The following is a 23054-nucleotide window of genomic DNA, read 5'->3' as shown; positions in this document are numbered from 1 at the left end:
TCCTGCTTTGACGTCACAAACATGCCCTGCATTCGTCCAGCCACTCCCCCGTTTCCCCAGGCACGCCTGCGTTTTCACCTGACACGCCTGCATTTTTTTAGCACAGTCCCGTCAATCACTCACCGATCAACAGAGCGACGAAAAAGAGTCGCTAGACCTTGCGTAAAACGACATAGTTTTGTGTGAAAGTACGTAGCGCGTGTGCCCTGCGGCCCGTACGCATGCACAGTTTTGCCGTTTTATTACCGGATCGCTGCGCTGCAAAAATCGGCAGCGAGCGATCAACTCGGAATGAGGGCCTATATGGCAAACACAATTTCCTTACTCTGTGAATCTCTGAAAACAAGCTGTAAGTTCAATGATCTCTATAGTAGCCTATGTTCTACATAGAGATGCACGCTGGACCACTTTTGCTGGTTTTGGCTCTAACTTGTCCAGTTTTGATTTTGGTTTTGCCAAAAGTAAATGCCGTGACTGGTTTCGGTTTTGTATTTATATTTTTCAAAAAGTTACCAAAAAAAGCTAAAATCACATAATTTGTTTGTACCCACAGTATTATTACCTCAATAACATTAATTTCCAGTTATTAATGTTAATTGACCACCGTATAGCTCACAATATTATTTTCATTCGTTTAGGCCAATGGCTGCAGTGAGCTGGCTGGTTACTAAGCGACAGAGCAGCGGCATAAACACATGGCAATCTACAACACATCTATGAAACATTGCCACACAGCAGTGGCAGAAAGGAAAAGTGGTGCAAGATGGAATTGTCCATGCGCTCTCCCTCCCTTATGTTGGATGTTAAAAAGGACATGCACAGTTTAAAAAACCAAGCACTTCAGTGACAGGGACTGCCACCTTTGTGGCTGAAGTGCTTAGTTTGTTTGGGCCCTCACAAAACAATTTTTGGAAGGACTACCTCCGATCACTAATGACTCCGAGGATGTTGATGATGAGGGTGTTAATTACATTATAATCTTGTAAAATAAATGAAATTAACTCACTGCAAATGATGCAACATGGAGGAGGTGCCTAGATGGTTAATGTTCCTACCTCTACAAACTTTGGCCTCGCAAATGGAGCAGATACCTTCGCAAACATTGTCAGGATTTGGGTAAAAATAAATCCACACCCAAGAGGTGGATTTTTTAGTCTTGTGCCAAGGCATCACAATTACTTTCTTTTTATCACAGGCAAGAATTGCAGACACTGGTGGCTGACATACACAGTGCCGTAGAACTGCATACAAAGAAAAAGGTTGCAGGTGCACAATTCAAACATTACCAATTTATTAATAATAATAATAATAATAATTGCAATAAAATTTTGCATTTTAAGCGAGGTTCTTCGCATAGTTATGGCCATAAGTAACGGCTTGCCCACCGCGTCCAGGTGACCTCATTAGTCGGGCAAGTCCCTAACATTTTGGGGGGTACAAATCTAGGGTGCGGGACCCCCCAAAATGAAGCAGCTGAGTGACCCCAGGGCAACACAAAAGTGTGCACCCCAGGACCCCTCCCCTGTATACACAGTGCCGTAACCAGACATTTTAGCGCTGTGTGCAAGAAACGGCATTGGTGCCCCACACTTATGTAAAATAGGGGCGTGGCTTCATGGGGAAGGGATGTGGCCACAAAATAATACCAATTCATATTATGGTGCACAGTAGTCATTATTCAACTTATGCCACACAGTAGCACCACTACACCAGGTAGAGCCCCTTTTACACATTACGGCAGGTAGAGTCCCCTTTTTACACAATACGGCAGACAGCATACCCTTTTTACACATTACGGCTGACAGCGTCCCCTTTTTAAACATTACAGCAGAGTCCACCTTGTACACATTACAGCAGAGTCCACCTTTTCACACATTACGGATGACAGCGTTATTTTTACACATTACGGCAGACAGCATCACCTTTTTACACATTACAGCAGACAGTCCCCCTTTTTACACATTATGGCAGACAGTCCCCCTTTTTACACATTACAGCAGGCAGAGTCCCCCTTTTTACACATTACAACAGGCAGCATCCCCTTTTTACACATTATGACAGACAGCAACCCCCTTTTTACACATTACGGCAGACAGAGTCCCCTTTTTACACATTACGGCAGAGTCCCACTTTTTATTTACACATTACGACAGACAGGGTCCCCCTTTTACACATTAAAACAGGCTTATGCTTTGTCTGCCACCTATTTATGGCTCTGGATAAATAGACAGATAGGTAGATAGATAGGTAGACAGACAGACAGATAGAAAGAATAGATGATATATACTTACTCTCTCCCCGCTGGCTCAGCCAGTCAGGCTCCTCGGTGCAGCAGCTTAGCTCAACTGCTGGCAGATCCTGGGCAGGGGAGCAGGAGGAGGAGGAGGGAGGTGGATTCGGGAGCTGCAGCCGTGCACTGTAATTGGTGGCGGCGCCACTGCAGCTGTCCCTCTCCTTCCACATAGGCTGGCGGCTGCCGCTGTGAATGCTGGGATGAGGTAAGCGCATCCCAGCATTCACAGCATCGGCAAACAGGCTATGTAGAAGGAGAAGGACAGCTGCAGCACAAATTAAAGTGCGCTGCTGAAGCTCCCGAGTCCCCTTCCCACCTCCTCCTTCTCCCCTGCCTCCACAGCTGCTGCTCCTCTCCTCGCTCAGGTGGCTTGTAATGAGTCAGTTTGACTTATTACAATGCCGCTGACTAAGGTCCCCTTGGAACGAGGATGCGGCCAGTTGTGCCCTTAGGGCGACTGAGCTGTGTGCCAGGCACACCTGGCACACACATAGTTACGGCACTGGACATACACAAACAACATCATCAACATCCCTGGTGTCTGATAATAGTAGTACACACATACCCCCCACACCCCCCAACCTGTTCCACTACCATACAAGCATACAAGCATTGTCCTTTTTATTTTGTCCTCATCACCATCTTTACATGTACTGCTTCCTACATGTGTAGATGGTGCAGAAATAGTGGAAGGAGGCAAAAGAGGCTTCTCTATAAGGACAGTGAGAGAAATGTCTGACTCACATATACAGTAGCTAACGGACACCCCTAGACTCTTCTCAGGAATGTGTGATGGTTCTCAACACATAGTCTGTTCTACTGCCTTAGTGGTTTTCATTTTTTTACACCTCTTCTAGACTGAGTGAAAAGATTTTGCATTGTCATGAGAGGCAGAAGAAGATGCCTTACTGACAGTGGCAGAGCCACCACTCATAATTAAAGGCCAAGGTCTGAGTTTTTCCTTGCCACTGCGTGTGGTGAATGGCATATTGGCAATTTTATGTTTTTTTTTGGAAAAGGTGTTTTTCTTTACCACTGTATAATGTTTTTTCCCCGTATTTTAGATGCCCTGATTTAGTTCCGCTATGCTCTTGAGCATTGGCTTTAGTAGATGATGTTGAAGGACTAGTATCATCATCATGACTGGTGGCAGCAGCTGCAGCGATAGTGTTTGGTTGCTCTTCTCTAAAGTGATTATTATCCATTTTTAAATTCACAGATCATCGCTGCAACTCAAAAAGCTTTTTTTTATATGTACTTGAATAATAAACACACAGGAGTAAAGTGTGCCAGAATAGTACAAACAATAGAACAATATATTTATTTTCACTTTGCAGCTCAACGTAACCTGCGGCAATTCAAAGGGCTTCCTTTTATATGTACATAAATAATAAACACACAGGGGACTCTGGACACATCTGGTTCTGGTGGCCAGTATACAACCCTGAGCCCAATCTTTGTGGCTAGTAAATAACACTAAGGCCAATCTGGTTGCCAGTGTGCAAAGGTAAGCTCAATGTGGAGACCAGTGTACAAAGCAGACTCCATTAAGGTGACCGTTGTGTAAGTATAACATTATGGTCAAACCTTTATGAATTCAATGCTTTGGATTTGTTAGTTCTCATACTTATATTTATTCCAAGCATTAAAGGAATCTTATGCTGGCCATACACTAGAACGGGATTGTATACGAATATACAATTTTGACACGTCATACGATGCATCGTATGCACATCATACGTGTTTTACATACGATTATGATGCAATGGACGGCCCCGCTGGTCGAATGTCGCATCATCAAATCATATGTGCAGCCCATATTATCCTTCGTAATTGTATGCACATACGATGCATCGTACGATGGAGCATATGATCAGCGTCCTTTTGAGTGGCTTTTTTTTTTACAGTGATCATGTGCTTTAGTGAGGCATACAATTGTACGATAGATCGTATGCCTCATTGTATGTAAAATAAAAACCAAATAGTGTGCCGGTGCTCCCAGGGGGATTGAAGGGAATTCAGCTGTGGAATCGGATCTTATGCTGGTCGTACTAATGTATGGCCAGTATTAGATCTTATTCTAAATTAGGAACATCTTTTTATATTTAGACAATAGGGTGCAGGCTTATTTATTTCAAGATATACAAGTGCAAACAAACAAGTACCAAATAAAGTTATTTCTTTCTTTATTTCAAGCTATAAAAGTATGTGTAATGAAATTAGGTTGTACACAGGTCTACGACTTGCATACCGACTTTGGGCTAGTTTGAATACTCTGAATAAGTATAGTATGCCAAAGAAAGGTAGACAAGAACTCTCCTAGAATGGGGCACTCAAAAGTGTTATAATGCGTGTGCAACAGCATAGGATCAAAAAAAAAGGGGGGGGGGGAAGGGAAAAACAATATATTAAGACTTAACTGTTATTAAAGATCAAAAATTCAAATTGTTTGGAGATTATACTCTCTTCATCTAAAAAGGCGAAATATAGACACAATACATACAATACAACATGTAACAGTTTAAAAGGTACAGGTGATTAGTAAACTCCCACAGGCCTTAGCCCCATCAATAAGGGAGAGTCAATTTATGAATGATACTCAATAGCGATAATAAGTCAAGACCTTATGGCGTGTTTCGTGGTTCTGCTGCCTCGTATGTGCTACAGCATTATATACGTGGTGAGAGACCCTTACTTGTGCCAGTCTCTAGAGTAGACAGTGCCGGAGCATCCATGGAGAGTGTCTCATTCACTTCTGCTTTTGGTTGATGACACTACGGTCAGCGCAGCCAATGAGAGAGCTACGGACACTCTACCTGCTCTGGTGTTGAAAAGGTAGGATGAACTGAAAAAAGAGGACAATATACTCTTAAATTTGAGAAATACAGAAAATATAGAAGGCAAGACTGTGCAGCAAACTTCGTGGTTCTGCTGCCACGCATGTGCTAGTGCATTATATGCATGTTGAGAGACCATTACTGATGCTAGTCTATGGAAATACAGACTGAGACAGATCAATATGCGGGATGCGGTCAAGATGCCGCCGGCCGGAATCCCGGCGGTCGAAATACCGACGCTGGAATCCCGACCGCTACAATCCCGACATATTCCCTGTCGGGATTGTGTGGTCGGGATTCCGGCGTCGGTATTTCGACCGCCGGGATTCCGACCGGCGGCATTTAGTACTGATCCCCAATATGCAATGTGTCTCATTCGCCTCCAACACTGGCTGGTGATACTGAGATCAGTGCAGCCAGTTTGGGGGTTACTGACACTGTGCTGTTCTGGTGTTGAAAGAGACAGAAGGCACTGTTGAATTCAGTACAGGAGAGAGGGATATCACATTGGCTCACTTTTCATATGTGTGCTGTGTCATTCACAGCATCCCAACCTCATCTCGATAACAATGTGAGGAGAATTTATCCCTTTAACTTGTGCCCTCTAATACCATATAATGGTTGGTCTCTAAAGAAAGTGTACTTTATTACAATATTTCACTTGCTTGAAACATCTGTTGCCATCTATAACACATTATCCACAGTAAAGATCAGCATATGCTTTTTATCACAGAGAGGATAATTTTCTCTCAACACCCATCATAAATAATGCTAAGGTTTTGTTTTCTATATACACAAATGAATAATTCACCATAGTTGTAACCTTTTACACAATTAAATGATGATTAGAGTGTAGCATGCTGGCTTTAGTATTCCGTTAGCCTCCTATCTTATACTTCTGAATTCTTGTTACTATATAGATAAATATAGTCATTCATCCAAGAAACAGCAATGAGTTTTTTGTATATACCCTGACTATGAAGCACGGTGGTTACACGTATATAGGCCAGGTGGTCTGTTGCCCCTGGCAACGGTGCTTAAAAAAGCTTATGTTTTATATCATATCCCTGGACACAGAAGAAATGTACAGAGTTAATCCCACTAGACACATCATTATTAAGAAGACCCAGGTTTTTTACTTTTTATACATAATCAAAGCCTTTTTGCATAAAAAAAAAAAAAAAAATTAACGATCTAGTCAGAGAGGGTACTGACAATTATATCCAACCTGCCTCCTATCACAATACTTCAGGATTTTCACTGCTGTATTAAACAAATAGAGTCATTCATAAAAAACGGGGGGACATAGTGAAAATAAGAATTTACTTACCGATAATTCTATTTCCCATAGTCCGTAGTGGATGCTGGGAACTCAGAAAGGACCATGGTGAATAGCGGCTCCGCAGGAGACTGGGCACAAAAGTAAAAGCTTTAGGACTACCTGGTGTGCACTGGCTCCTCCCCCTATGACCCTCCTCCAAGCCTCAGTTAGGATACTGTGCCCGGACGAGCGTACACAATAAGGAAGGATTTTGAATCCCGGGTAAGACTCATACCAGCCACACCAATCACACCGTACAACTTGTGATCTGAACCCAGTTAACAGCATGATAACAGAGGAGCCTCTGAAAAGATGGCTCACAACAATAATAACCCGATTTTTGTAACAATAACTATGTACAAGTATTGCAGACAATCCGCACTTGGGATGGGCGCCCAGCATCCACTACGGACTATGAGAAATAGAATTATCGGTAAGTAAATTCTTATTTTCTCTGACGTCCTAGTGGATGCTGGGAACTCCGAACGGACCATGGGGATTATACCAAAGCTCCCAAACGGGCGGGAGAGTGCGGATGACTCTGCAGCACCGAATGAGAGAACTCCAGGTCCTCCTCAGCCAGGGTATCAAATTTGTAGAATTTAGCAAACGTGTTTGCCCCTGACCAAGTAGCTGCTCGGCAAAGTTGTAAAGCCGAGACCCCTCGGGCAGCCGCCCAAGATGAACCCACTTTCCGCGTGGAATGGGCTTTTACAGATTTTGGCTGTGGCAGGCCTGCCACAGAATGTGCAAGCTGAATTGTACTACAAATCCAACGAGCAATAGTCTGCTTAGAAGCAGGAGCACCCAGCTTGTTGGGTGCATACAGGATAAACAGCGAGTCAGATTTTCTGACTCCAGCCGTCCTGGAAACATATATTTTCAGGGCCCTGACTACATCCAGCAACTTGGAATCCTCCAAGTCCCTAGTAGCCGCAGGTACCACAATAGGCTGGTTTAAAAGAAACGCTGAAACCACCTTAGGGAGAAATTGAGGACGAGTCCTCAATTCTGCCCTGTCCGTATGAAAAATTAGGTAAGGGCTTTTATAGGATAAAGCTGCCAATTCTGAGACACGCCTGGCTGAAGCCAGGGCTAACAGCATTACCACTTTCTATGTGAGATATTTTAAGTCCACAGTGGTGAGTGGTTCAAACCAATGTGATTTTAGGAACCCCAAAACTACATTGAGATCCCAGGGTGCCACTGGAGGCACAAAAGGAGGCTGTATATGCAGTACCCCCTTGACAAACGTCTGAACTTCAGGAACTGTGTTAGGGTCTCCTGCCCTGTGCTGCCACGTCGTCATGGCAACCGGGAGACAAGTGCTAGTGGAGTAACCTGAGCGCAGCTGATACTCCGGTTCGGGTCTTTTGCTGTGCAGTGGTTATAGGCTCTGTGCACGGCAGGGGATCCGGTGCTGGTTTTTGTGCTCACAGTCTGTGAGGTCTGAGTGGGGCGTGGACAGCACCTGCTTTATAAGGCCTCTTTTCAGGGTAAGCAGATGCTGCTGAATCTTTGTTGGTTAGTCAGTTCATGAACGTTAGCCAGTACTGTGTAGCTTTGTATTTGTTTGTTGCTTACTGCAAATAGGCCTGGGAATTTGGTATTACACTCTGCCAATCCAGACCTAGTAGTAAGACTGGAGTCAGTCGTTTAGCTTGCTGGGGTTCTGTTACTACTCTGTGAACTTAGCAAGTTTGCGGCTGTATTCTAAGACTTGCCTGTCTAATCCTGTCTCACTGTGCTAGGTGTCAGGGGTCAGTTTAGTGGCAGTAAGCTAAAACCTGTGCACTGCAAGTGAGAATTTGGATTGTGGAGATTCTCCTTGTGTCTATCATTCCATCTCTGACCAAGGAGTTTACTGCCACACCCGTTGGTAACCCTTTAGGGTTTTGCTGTTGCCCTTAGCAACAGCATTTCGGGTACTCTACGTATTAAAACACAACATCTTGCTTTTTCCATCTTAGCAGTTCTAATACAAGCAAGAATAAGGTAAAATGTACCCAAGGGTATTCAGGCGCTGTGAGATGAGATGGTTCGCTAAGCGGCAGCCAATATTACAGGGGAGTCACTCCCAAGAAGACAACACAAAAAAGAAAAATGGAGGCTGCGCTATATAGAGGAAAGAACAGTATAAACACTCAATAAGTATTAAAAGAATTTATTATAAAACATGGATTTCTTTAAAAGCAGGAATTCTGTGCAAGATAATGTGCCAAATATATGCAGAAAAAAATAGATTTGCCAATATTATGCAAAAGTTGGATTTTACCCAAATGCTGGTACAGGATTAGTAGGAATTGTTCTCTAGGATCCGTTCCATATTTTGCCCATCAATATAGTGTCCAGTTATAATCCGGTATGGAAGGTACCTTTTAATATTGCTGAAGAGAGTCCATAGAAGACTTCCATATGCCGCTAGAGGATTAATGCAATGTCTCTTTGATGTAGAGTACCTCATGCAATGCGGAAATAGGCTGGTGCTTCTCTCGGGCTCTTTCGGATTACTGGTCAGCAGAATGGGCTGGTTCGGGTCCAATTCAGAGATGTCCTGTTCCAACGGGTGAATACCTGACGCGTTTCGCTGCATAAACCCTGCAGCTTTTTCAAAGGTGTATTCTGATGTCTGGGTTTATGGCTTTATATACCCTAGACAAGATGGTGGCTTAATTGGCACCTGGATGCACATTTCCTGTTTGGCACTATTATTTCTCTTTCTAATCTTTAAAACAATAAAAAAATGTATGTATATATATAGGAGACAGACCTACTTATATAAAACGGTATATGAATTATATAAAGCTTTTGTTTTGACTGTTTAAATAAACATTTCATTTCCTTATAATTTTAACATGGAATACATTGGTCCAATCAGAGGATTTGTATATGGCTCTGTAGTCATGGAGACCTCTGAAAGAGCCCATTTCATAGGTTGAGTTACAAATCATGTGATCAATGTCAGTCATGTGACCTAGGTCACCTGATGAATAAGGTATTTAGCCTAAAACAGTGTATACTGGGTGAAGAAACTATTTACATTTCCAAGTAACAATATAACCTCATTAGTGGCATCAGTCTCAGATTCCTAATTAATTTATTTTATTTGTTAAGAAGGGAGCTCCGTGGATGTAACGTCCCGGACCGTTGCCTTGGCAACCGTGGCCGGAAGTGACGTATTAGATGAAGGACACAGTGGAAGTGCCCGGGCCGTAAATTTCTAAATGACAATATAACCTCATTGTTGACGTTGGACTCAGATTCCTGGTTAGTTTATTTCATTTATTATTAGAGAGGGAGCCCCGGAGATGCGGCGTCAACTGCCGGACCGTTGCCTTAGCAACCGCGACCGGAGGTGACGTAATGGATTAAGGAGCCAGTGAGAGTGTCCGGGCCGTCGTCATGGAAACGCGGCTTGTAGTGGGCGGATTGTTGTCCCCACATGATTGGAGGTTTAAACCCTCCTCCCTCTATTGTCATGACGACGCGGTTTTCGGCCGCGTCCTCCTATTATATAATATTATATAATATAATATTTGCAATTAATCTCAACTCATTTGCCTGTATGCCGAGACCAGCTAATAAAGTACAAATTCAATAGGGTCTCCATGGCTACCGGCTGAAAATTCATGTAAATATCCCATGGGAACAATGGTTTCTATGAATAGGAGGACGCGGCCGAAAACCGCGTCGTCATGACAATAGAGGGAGGAGGGTTTAAACCTCCAATCATGTGGGGACAACAATCCGCCCACTACAAGCCGCGTTTCCATGACGACGGCCCGGACACTCTCACTGGCTCCTTAATCCATTACGTCACCTCCGGTCGCGGTTGCTAAGGCAACGGTCCGGCAGTTGACGCCGCATCTCCGGGGCTCCCTCTCTAATAATAAATGAAATAAACTAACCAGGAATCTGAGTCCAACGTCAACAATGAGGTTATATTGTCATTTAGAAATTTACGGCCCGGGCACTTCCACTGTGTCCTTGATCTAATACGTCACTTCCGGCCACGGTTGCCAAGGCAACGGTCCGGGACGTTACATCCACGGAGCTCCCTTCTTAACAAATAAAATAAATTAATTAGGAATCTGAGACTGATGCCACTAATGAGGTTATATTGTTACTTGGAAATGTAAATAGTTTCTTCACCCAGTATACACTGTTTTAGGCTAAATACCTTATTCATCAGGTGACCTAGGTCACATGACTGACATTGATCACATGATTTGTAACTCAACCTATGAAATGGGCTCTTTCAGAGGTCTCCATGACTACAGAGCCATATACAAATCCTCTGATTGGACCAATGTATTCCATGTTAAAATTATAAGGAAATGAAATGTTTATTTAAACAGTCAAAACAAAAGCTTTATATAATTCATATACCGTTTTATATAAGTAGGTCTGTCTCCTATATATATACATACATTTTTTTATTGTTTTAAAGATTAGAAAGAGAAATAATAGTGCCAAACAGGAAATGTGCATCCAGGTGCCAATTAAGCCACCATCTTGTCTAGGGTATATAAAGCCATAAACCCAGACATCAGAATACACCTTTGAAAAAGCTGCAGGGTTTATGCAGCGAAACGCGTCAGGTATTCACCCGTTGGAACAGGACATCTCTGAATTGGACCCGAACCAGCCCATTCTGCTGACCAGTAATCCGAAAGAGCCCGAGAGAAGCACCAGCCTATTTCCGCATTGCATGAGGTACTCTACATCAAAGAGACATTGCATTAATCCTCTAGCGGCATATGGAAGTCTTCTATGGACTCTCTTCAGCAATATTAAAAGGTACCTTCCATACCGGATTATAACTGGACACTATATTGATGGGCAAAATATGGAACGGATCCTAGAGAACAATTCCTACTAATCCTGTACCAGCATTTGGGTAAAATCCAACTTTTGCATAATATTGGCAAATCTATTTTTTTCTGCATATATTTGGCACATTATCTTGCACAGAATTCCTGCTTTTAAAGAAATCCATGTTTTATAATAAATTCTTTTAATACTTATTGAGTGTTTATACTGTTCTTTCCTCTATATAGCGCAGTTCTAATACAAGGGAGATACCCAGTTCCTTAGCCTCTGGGCTTCTCTGTTCACTTTGTGTGTATTTTGTTACCCTATCACCTTCTGTGTACGTTATGTCATATCCCCCAGTTTGTCTGTGAGTCCATCTGTTTTGCATAACAGTTCAAACACCAGTACATTCCTGCAGACACTGGAGTGCATAACAGTTCTGACACCAGTACTTTCCTGCTGGCACTGGTGTGCATAACATATTCAGCAGCCTAATACTCCTGTTGAAATTTTGTGGGAATATGGAGCATACCCCTCAAAATACGTTGCAACAGGTGGTCGATCAGGTGCAGGTCCTGACTCGACAATTTAATGATTTGTCCATTAAAATGCACACCTCCCAGGCTGCTGACGGAGCTCCCGCAGCAGCAGCACCTGCAGGGGTTAAGGAGCCGAAAGTAAATCTCCCGGATCGTTTTTCTGGAGATCGCTCGCAGTTCTTTTGTTTCAAGGAGAGCTGCAAGCTATACTTCCGGCTTAGGCCTCAGTCTTCTGGGTCGGAGATTCAGCGGGTGGGCATAGTGATTTCCTTGCTACAAGGAGACCCACAGGTCTGGGCATATGGGTTGCAGCCTGACTGTCCGTCGCTTAAAAGTGTTGATGCTTTTTTTACGGCACTGGCCATGTTGTATGATGACCCTGACAAGACGGCCTCAGCCGAGGCTCAGATTTCGATCCTTAAGCAAGGGCGCAGGCCAGTTGAGGTTTACTGTACGGAGTTTCGGAGGTTGGCCCATGATACCCAGTGGAATGACCCAGCCCTGAGACACCAGTACCGAAGAGGTCTTTCTAACCAGATAAAGGACCAACTGGTACAATATCCCTTGCCTGATAGCTTGGATCAGCTCATGCAGTTATCCATCCGGGTGGATAGACGGCTGAGAGAGCGTAGGCTTGAAAGGGAGACTGAGATTTCCTTCCTTCCCAAGGGAACCTCAGACTCTGAGGAATTTTCTGAGGAGCCTATGCAGATTGGGGCTACCCGCCTCTCCTCGCGTGAGAAGACGCGGAGGAGACAGCAGGGGTTGTGTTTGTACTGTGGGAATAAAGGTCATGTGGTAGTATCATGCCCAGAAAAGCCGGAAAACTTCAGGGCCTGAGGGTGATGGGAAATATCCTGTCAGGCCAGAAGTCAGAATTTCCCAAGAAGACTTTTATCATTCCGGTGACCTTGAAGATCCTCGGTCAAACTGTCAAGACTGAGGCCTTTGTGGACAGTGGGGCCGACGGGGTTTTTATGGACCGCCAATTCGCCCTGAAACACTCTGTTCCCTTAGTACCCTTGGCATCGGAAATTGAGATTTGTGGGTTAAACGGGGAACCATTATCCCAAGGTAAAATTACCTCTTGCACTAGCCAGATTTCTTTGTTTATTGGAGCCACACACTCTGAAAAATTGTCCTTTTATGTGACTGTCTGTACTTTTGCCCCATTGGTGTTGGGGTTACCCTGGTTAAGGGCCCACAATCCTCAATTTGACTGGGTCTCTGGGGAGATTCTTAGTTGGGGTACTGATTGTTTCAGGAGTTGCTTGAGCCTTCCAGTCAGGCTCTCGCAGCTAAGTTTGCCAGGATTGCCAGGGTGTTATGCAGATTTTGCGGACGTGTTCTCCAAAAAAGTTGCAGAGGTACTACCTCCCCATCGCCCCTATGACTGTGCCATTGATTTGTTGCCAAATGCTAAGCTTCCCAAGAGCAGGTTGTACTCCCTGTCACGTCCTGAGACTCAGGCTATGGCAGAGTACATTCAGGAGAACTTGGCTAAGGGATTTATCAGACCTTCACAGTCTCCAGTTGGGTCGGGGTTCTTCTTCGTGGGTAAAAAGGACGGTTCGTTGCGACCCTGCATCGACTTCAGGGAATTGAACCGTATCACGATTAAAAACTCATACCCACTGCCTCTCATTTCGGTCTTGTTTGACCAGCTTCGTACTGCCACCATTTTTTCTAAGATTGACCTACGCGGTGCGTACAATCTAATCCGAATAAGAGAGGGGGATGAATGGAAGACTGCCTTTAATACCCACTCAGGGCATTATGAATATTTGGTGATGCCTTTTGGGCTCTGTAATGCCCCGGCAGTCTTCCAGGATTTCATGAATGATGTGCTCAGGGAATATTTGGATAGATTCTTAGTTGTATACTTAGATGACATCCTAATCTTCTCCCATTCCCTGGAGGAACATCGGAAGCATGTACGCTTAGTCCTCCAGAAACTCAGAGACCACCGGCTTGGGGCAAAGCTGGAGAAGTGCGAATTTGAAGTTCAGCAAATCGCATTTCTAGGATATATTATCTCCCCAGAAGGTTTCCAAATGGAGGGTTCCAAGGTACAGGCAGTCCTGGATTGGGTGCAGCCCACTAGTTTGAAGGCGCTTCAGCGTTTCCTGGGCTTTGCGAATTTTTATAGACGATTTATCGCTGGATTTTCGTCTATAGTGGCGCCCTTGGTGGCACTCACTAAGAAAGGGGCGGATGTTGCTCACTGGTCTTGTGAGGCTAAAGCGGCTTTTGCCCGTCTCAAAAGGGCATTTGTTTCGGCCAAGGTGCTGCGACACCCAGATCCAGAGCGTCCTTTTGTGGTGGAGGTGGATGCCTCTGAGATGGGTATTGGGGCAGTGCTTTCTCAGATGGGAGTGTCTGATAATCGCCTTCATCCCTGTGCTTACTTTTCCCGTAAATTTTCGCCTGCCGAGATGAATTATGACGTGGGTAACCGGGAATTGTTGGCTATTAAGGATGCACTCGAGGAGTGGAGACACTGGCTTGAGGGGGCTAAGTTTGTGGTCTCAATTCTCACTGACCATAAGAATCTGGCATATTTAGAGTCAGCGAAGCGTCTCAGTGCCAGGCAGGCACGATGGGCTTTGTTTTTTGCTCGCTTTAATTTTTTGATAACATATCGCCCTGGGTCAAAAAACATCAAGGCTGATGCGCTCTCGCGGAGTTTTGCTCCAATCCAGGAGACCACCGAGGAGCCGTTGCCCATTGTTTCCCCATCATGTATTAAAGTGGGCATTACCCAGGACCTCTTATCATTAGTCCTTAGAGCACAGGAGCAGGCTCCTCCAGACCTTCCGGTAGGTCTTTTGTTTGTGCCTCCTAGGTTAAGACAGCGAGTGTTCCTGGAATTCCATGCCAAGAAGTCGGCAGGTCACCCGGGTATTGCCAGAACTCGGGAGTTGCTATCTAGGGCGGTGTGGTGGCCCTCGGTGGCTAAGGATGTGGATCAGTGGGTTCGGGCATGTGACATCTGTGCCCGAAATAAGACTCCTAGAGGGGTTCCTGTTGGCCCATTACATCCACTCTCTATCCCATCTAAGCCATGGACCCACATTTCAATGGATTTTGTGGTGGACTTGCCCAAATCCTCGGGGATGACAGCCATCTGGGTTGTCGTTGACAGGTTTTCGAAGATGGCGCACTTCGTTCCACTGGTTGGGCTGCCATCAGCCAGACGCCTGTCTGAATTATTTATGCTGCATGTTGTGCGTCTCCACGGGTTGCCACTTGATGTGGTCTCTGACCGCGGATCCCAGTGTGTGGCCAAATTCTGGAGGGCATTTTGTTCCGATCTCCAGATTTCTGTCAGCTTGTCGTCAGGCTACCATCCGCAGTCTAATGGGCAGACTGAAAGGGTGAACCAGTCCTTGGAGCAGTTCCTCAGGTGTTATGTCTCCAAGTGTCAGACTGACTGGGTTGCTCATCTGTCCATGGCGGAGTTTGCCTATAACAACGCGGCTCACTCTGCTACAGGGATCTCTCCCTTCCTTTGTGTGTATGGGCATCATCCTAAGGCCAATTCTTTTGACCCCGTGGACTCCACGCCTGGTGGTTCCTCTGTGGTTTCGGTCCTTAGAGGTATTTGGCGGAAAGTGAAGAAAGCCCTTGTGTCTGTGTCATTAGTGACCAAAAGGGTTTTTGATAAGCGGAAAAGACCCTGCAGCTTCAAATTGGGAGACTTCGTCTGGTTGTCTACCAAGAATTTGAAGTTGAGACAGCCATCTCATAAGTTAGGGCCCCGGTTCATCGGCCCTTATAAGATCACCAGGGTTATCAATCCGGTGGCATTTCAGTTAGATCTGCCCCGTTCTTTGGGTATCAATAAAACATTTCATTGTTCCCTTTTAAAACGGGCGATTAGTAATCCTTCTACCAGTGGAAGACCTTCCCCTCTTCTGATACGTGGCCAGAGGGAGTTTGTTGTTGAAAGGATTCTTGACTCCAAGGTGGTTCGGGGTCGGCTGTCATTTTTGGTGCACTGGAAGGGGTATGGCCCGGAGGAGCGGTCGTGGGTGCGCAGTTGTGATCTTCATGCCCCCAGACTGATACGCTCTTTCTTCTCGCAGTTCCCCGATAAACCCGGTGGTAGGGGTTCTTTGACCCCTCGTCAGAGGGGGGGTACTGTTAGGGTCTCCTGCCCTGTGCTGCCACATCGTCATGGCAACCGGGAGACAAGTGCTAGTGGAGTAACCTGAGCGCAGCTGATACTCCGGTTCGGGTCTTTTGCTGTGCAGTGGTTATAGGCTCTGTGCACGGCAGGGGATCCGGTGCTGGTTTTTGTGCTCACAGTCTGTGAGGTCTGAGTGGGGCGTGGACAGCACCTGCTTTATAAGGCCTCTTTTCAGGGTAAGCAGATGCTGCTGAATCTTTGTTGGTTAGTCAGTTCATGAACGTTAGCCAGTACTGTGTAGCTTTGTATTTGTTTGTTGCTTACTGCAAATAGGCCTGGGAATTTGGTATTACACTCTGCCAATCCAGACCTAGCAGTAAGACTGGAGTCAGTCGTTTAGCTTGCTGGGGTTCTGTTACTACTCTGTGAACTTAGCAAGTTTGCGGCTGTATTCTAAGACTTGCCTGTCTAATCCTGTCTCACTGTGCTAGGTGTCAGGGGTCAGTTTAGTGGCAGTAAGCTAAAACCTGTGCACTGCAAGTGAGAATTTGGATTGTGGAGATTCTCCTTGTGTCTATCATTCCATCTCTGACCAAGGAGTTTACTGCCACACCCGTTGGTAACCCTTTAGGGTTTTGCTGTTGCCCTTAGCAACAGCATTTCGGGTACTCTACGTATTAAAACACAACATCTTGCTTTTTCCATCTTAGCAGTTCTAATACAAGGGAGATACCCAGTTCCTTAGCCTCTGGGCTTCTCTGTTCACTTTGTGTGTATTTTGTTACCCTATCACCTTCTGTGTACGTTATGTCATATCCCCCAGTTTGTCTGTGAGTCCATCTGTTTTGCATAACAGTTCAAACACCAGTACATTCCTGCAGACACTGGAGAGCATAACAGTTCTGACACCAGTACTTTCCTGCTGGCACTGGTGTGCATAACAAACTGAAGCTAGTTCTTTCTGGAAGAATATCGACAGGGCCGAAATTTGAACCTTAATGGACCCTAATTTTAGGCCCATAGACAGTCCTGTTTGCAGGAAATGCAGGAAACGACCCAGTTGAAATTCCTCTGTAGGGGCCTTCTTGGCCTCACACCACGCAACATATTTCCGCCAAATACGGTGATAATGTTGCACAGTTACATCCTTCCTGGCTTTGATCAGGGTAGGGATGACTTCATCCGGAATGCCCTTTTTCCTTCAGGATCCGGCGTTCAACCGCCATGCCGTCAAACGCAGCCGCGGTAAGTCTTGGAACAGACAGGGTCCCTGCTGGAGCAGGTCCTTTCTTAGAGGTAGAGGCCACGGGTCCTCCGTGAGCATCTCTTGAAGTTCCGGGTACCAAGTCCTTCTTGGCCAATCCGGAGCCACGAGTATAGTCCTTACTCCTCTCCTTCTTATGATTCTCAGTACCTTGGGTATGAGAGGCAGAGGAGGGAACACATACACTGACTGGTACACCCACGGTGTTACCAGAGCGTCCACAGCTATTGCCTGAGGGTCCCTTGACCTGGCGCAATATCTGTCCAGTTTTTTGTTGAGGCGGGACGCCATCATGTCCACCTTTGGTTTTTCCCAACGGTTCACAATCATGTGGAAGACTTCTGGGTGAAGTCCCCACTCCCCCGGGTGGAGGTCGTGTCTGCTGAGGAAGTCTGCTTCCCAGTTGTCCACTCCCGGAATGAACACTGCTGACAGTGCTATCACATGATTTTCCGCCCAGCGAAGAATCCTTGCAACTTCCGTCATTGCCCTCCTGCTTCTTGTGCCGCCCTGTCTGTTTACGTGGGCGACTGCCGTGATGTTGTCCGACTGGATCAACACCGCCTGACCCTGAAGCAGAGGCCTTGCCTGACTTAGGGCATTGTAAATGGCCCTTAGTTCCAGGATATTTATGTGAAGTGACGTTTCCATGCTTGACCACAAGCCCTGGAAATTTCTTCCCTGTGTGACTGCTCCCCAGCCTCTCAGGCTGGCATCCGTGGTCACCAGGACCCAGTCCTGAATGCCGAATCTGCGGCCCTCTAGAAGATGAGCACTCTGCAACCACCACAGGAGAGACACCCTTGTCCTTGGAGACAGGGTTATCCGCTGATGCATTTGAAGATGCGATCCGGACCATTTGTCCAGCAGATCCCACTGAAAAGTTCTTGCGTGGAATCTGCCGAATGGAATCGCTTCGTAAGAAGCCACCATTTTTCCCAGGACCCTTGTGCATTGATGCACTGACACTTGGCCTGGTTTTAGGAGGTTCCTGACTAGGTCGGATAACTCCCTGGCTTTCTCCTCCGGGAGAAACACCTTTTTCTGGACTGTGTCCAGAATCATCCCTAGGAACAGCAAACGTGTCGTCGGAATCAGCTGCGATTTTGGAATATTTAGAATCCACCCGTGCTGTCGTAGTACTACTTGAGATAGTGCTACTCCGACCTCTAACTGTTCCCTGGACCTTGCCCTTATCAGGAGATCGTCCAAGTAAGGGATAATTAAGACGCCTTTTCTTCGAAGAAGAATCATCATTTCGGCCATTACCTTGGTAAAGACCCGGGGTGCCGTGGACAATCCAAACGGCAGCGTCTGAAACTGATAGTGACAGTTCTGTACCACAAACCTGAGGTACCCTTGGTGAGAAGGGCAAATTGGGACATGGAGGTAAGCATCCTTGATGTCCAGAGACACCATATAGTCCCCTTCTTCCAGGTTCGCTATCACTGCTCTGAGTGACTCCATCTTGAATTTGAACCTTTTTATGTAAGTGTTCAAGGATTTCAGATTTAAAATAGGTCTCACCGAGCCGTCCGGCTTTGGTACCACAAACAGCGTGGAATAATACCCCTTTCCCTGTTGTAGGAGGGGTACCTTGATTATCACCTGCTGGGAATACAGCTTGTGAATGGCTTCCAATACCGCCTCCCTGTCGGAGGGAGACGTTGGTAAAGCAGACTTCAGGAACCGTCGAGGGGGAGACGTCTCGAATTCCAATTTGTACCCCTGAGATACTACCTGCAGGATCCAGGGGTCCACTTGCGAGTGAGCCCACTGCGCGCTGAAATTCTTGAGACGGGCCCCCACCGTGCCTGAGTCCGCTTGTAAGGCCCCAGCGTCATGCTGAGGACTTGGCAGAAGCGGGGGAGGGCTTCTGTTCCTGGGAAGAGGCTGCCTGCTGCAGTCTTTTTCCCCTTCCTCTGCCCCGGGGCAGATATGAGTGGCCTTTTGCCCGCTTGCCCTTATGGGGACGAAAGGACTGAGCCTGAAAAGACGGTGTCTTTTTCTGCTGAGAGGTGACCTGGGGTAAAAAGGTGGATTTCCCAGCCGTTGCCGTGGCCACCAGGTCCGATAGACCGACCCCAAATAACTCCTCCCCTTTATACGGCAATACTTCCATATGCCGTTTGGAATCCGCATCACCTGACCACTGTCGCGTCCATAATCCTCTTCTGGCAGAAATGGACAGCGCACTTACTCTTGATGCCAGAGTGCAAATATCCCTCTGTGCATCTCGCATATATAGAAATGCATCCTTTAAATGCTCTATAGTCAATAATATACTGTCCCTGTCCAGGGTATCAATATTTTCAGTCAGGGAATCCGACCAAGCCACCCCAGCACTGCACATCCAGGCTGAGGCGATTGCTGGTCGCAGTATAATACCAGTATGTGTGTATATACTTTTTAGGATATTTTCCAGCTTCCTATCAGCTGGTTCCTTGAGGGCGGCCGTATCAGAAGACGGTAACGCCACTTGTTTTGATAAGCGTGTGAGCGCCTTATCTACCCTAGGGGGTGTTTCCCAACGCGCCCTAACCTCTGGCGGGAAAGGGTATAATGCCAATAATTTTTTTAGAAATTAGCAGTTTTTTATCGGGGGAAACCCACGCTTCATCACACACCTCATTTAATTCATCTGATTCAGGAAAAACTACGGGTAGTTTTTTCACACCCCACATAATACCCTTTTTTGTGGTACTTGTAGTATCAGAAATGTTCAAAACCTCCTTCATTGCCGTGATCATGTAACGTGTGGCCCTACTGGAAAATATGTTTGTTTCCTCACCGTCGACACTGGAGTCAGTGTCCGTGTATGGGTCTGTGTCGACCATCTGAGGTAACGGGCGCTTTAGAGCCCCTGACGGTGTTTGAGACGCCTGTACAGGTAATAACTGATTTGCCGGCTGTCTCATGTCGTCAACAGTCTTTTGTAAAGTGCTGACACTATCACGTAATTCCTTCCATAAGACCATCCAGTCAGGTGTCGACTCCCTAGAGGGTGACATCACTATTACAGGCAATTGCTCCGCCTCCATACCATTTTCCTCCTCATACATGTCGACACAACGTACCGACACACAGCACACACACAGGGAATGCTCTGATAGAGGACAGGACCCCACTAGCCCTTTGGGGAGACAGAGGGAGAGTTTGCCAGCACACACCAGAGCGCTATATATATAAAGGGATAACCTTATATAAGTGTTTTTCCCTTATATAGCTGCTGTATAGATTTATCTGCCAAATTAGTGCCCCCCCTCTCTTGTTTTACCCTGTTTCTGTAGTGCAGGACTGCAGGGGAGAGTCAGGAAGCTTCCCTCCAACGGAGCTGTGAGGGAAAATGGCGCCAGTGTGCTGAGGAGATAGGCTCCGCCCCCTTCTCGGCGGCCTTTCTCCCGCTTTTTTAAGGAAAAATTGGCAGGGGTTAAATGCATCCATATAGCCCAGGAGCTATATGTGATGTATTTTTTGCCATCTAAGGTGTTTTTATTGCGTCTCAGGGCGCACCCCCCAGCGCCCTGCACCCTCAGTGACCGGAGTGTGAAGTGTGCTGAGAGCAATGGCGCACAGCTGCGGTGCTGTGCGCTACCATATTGAAGACAGGACGTCTTCTGCCGCCGATTTTCCGGACCTCTTCAGTCTTCTGGCTCTGTAAGGGGGCCGGCGGCGCGGCTCTGGGACCCATCCATGGCTGGGCCTGTGATCGTCCCTCTGGAGCTAATGTCCAGTAGCCTAAGAAGCCCAATCCACTCTGCACGCAGGTGAGTTCGCTTCTTCTCCCCTTAGTCCCTCGGTGCAGTGAACCTGTTGCCAGCAGGATTCACTGAAAATAAAAACCTATACTTAAACTTTTTCACTAAGCAGCTCAGGAGAGCCACCTAGTGTGCACCCTTCTCGTTCGGGCACAAAAATCTAACTGAGGCTTGGAGGAGGGTCATAGGGGGAGGAGCCAGTGCACACCAGGTAGTCCTAAAGCTTTTACTTTTGTGCCCAGTCTCCTGCGGAGCCGCTATTCCCCATGGTCCTTTCGGAGTTCCCAGCATCCACTAGGACGTCAGAGAAATTAGGCATATACAAACTGTGAAACATGCACATATACAGCCTATAATGGCCTATCACCCCTGGCAACAATTATCATGGTAAACGGTATTTTTTTATCATGCACCGACCGTGCATGTGAAAGCATACGGTTCGTTATGGCGTTAGGCCATCAGATGCCTTTAGCTGGGGGCTTCACAGTTGAACGTATTTCTATGTCATACAACCTGTACCGGGGGGCAGCTTCTGAAGCTGTTCCCCCCCTTTGTGAACAAGCCACCAGGCGAAACGTACGTTAAAGGAAGGAGCGTTGCGGGCGCCCCGCTAAGTGCGCACAGCAGGCTGCCCCCCGGTACAGGTTGTATGACATAGAAATATCTCTTTCAACACCAGAACAGCACAGTGTCAGTAACCCACAAACTGGCTGCACTGACCTCAGTATCATCAGCCAGTGTTGGAGGCGAATGAGACACATTGCATATTGATCTGGCTCAGTCTGTATTTCCATAGACTAGCATCAGTAATGGTCTCTCAACACGCATATAATGCACTAGCACATGCGTGGCAGCAGAACCACAAAGTTTGCTGCACAGTCTTGTCTTCTATATTTTCTGTATTTCTCAAATTTAAGAGTATATTGTCATCTTTTTTCAGTTCATCCTACCTTTTCAACACCAGAGCAGGTAGAGTGTCCGTAGCTCTCTCATTGGCTGCGCTGATCGTAGTGTCATCAACCAAAAGCAGAAGTGAATGAGACACTCTCCATGGATGCTCCGGCACTGTCTATGACTCTAGAGACTGGCACAAGTAACGGTCTCTCACCACGTATATAATGCTGTAGCACATACGAGGCAGCAGAACCACGAAACACGCCATAAGGTCTTGACTTATTATCGCTATTGAGTATCATTCATAAATTGACTCTCCCTTATTGATAGGGCTAAGGCCCGTGGGAGTTTACTAATCACCTGTGCCTTTTAAACTGTTACATGTTGTATTGTATGTATTGTGTCTATATTTCGCCTTTTTAGATGAAGAGAGTATAATCTCCAAACAATTTGAATTTTTTATCTTTAATAAAAGTTAAGTCTTAATATATTGTTTCCCCCCCCCCCCTTTTTTTTAATCCTATGCTGTTGCACACGCATTATAACACTTTTGAGTGCCCCATTCTAGGAGAGTTCTTGTCTACCTTTCTTTGGTATATTTTTGTGAAATAGTTTAACTTAACTCTCAGGGAGCACCCCCCATATCTCTAATTAACATAAAAGCACAAAAAGTGCATGATATATGAAATTGGGGTATAAGTGTCATTTATTTAATGATTGTCCTTCGATCTTTAGTCATTTTTGTTTGGGTTCGCTTTCAGGTCTGTGCGGACAACATCTTTCTTTCTATAAGTATAGTATGCATCAGAATTCTTAATATATGTGACTCTTGCCATTGAAACGATATAGAAGTAACTGGATCTTGAATTCTTTCTGATGCCAAAGCATGCCTCTTTCCATTCTAGAGGTTGCACTCACGAATCTCCACATATCCTGCTCAGATATGGATATTGTACAAGCCACCTATATGATTAGCTAAGATCATTATTGATTCCTTTCCTGCACTGATTTCTCATTCAATATAAGGAAATGAAGCTTTGCAAGCAAATATGCCCTCTGGCCAAGGTCGGACTGGCACGACAGGAGGACAGAGCAATACACTGCCTCAGAGCCCTGTCCTTTATAGAGGGGGCAGTGCCCGGACCATCCATTGAGTTCCACAATGGGCAGCAGCTCCCCAGTGTCTTCTTTCGTTCCCACT

The 23054-nt window shown here is 45.9% G+C and overlaps 1 protein-coding gene across 2 annotated transcripts in view; it reads right to left on the bottom strand.

The window, feature by feature from the left end:
* LOC134945330 (cytochrome P450 2K1-like) overlaps window positions 1-23054 on the bottom strand; it is a 170813-nt gene that overhangs the window by 13568 nt on the left and 134191 nt on the right. The gene's annotated exons all lie outside the window — the stretch shown is intronic.

The sequence above is a fragment of the Pseudophryne corroboree genome, chromosome 7 (assembly GCF_028390025.1).
Source record: "Pseudophryne corroboree isolate aPseCor3 chromosome 7, aPseCor3.hap2, whole genome shotgun sequence".
Taxonomy (NCBI): Eukaryota; Metazoa; Chordata; class Amphibia; order Anura; family Myobatrachidae; genus Pseudophryne; species Pseudophryne corroboree.
This window is presented reverse-complemented; position numbering and strand designations above follow the sequence as displayed.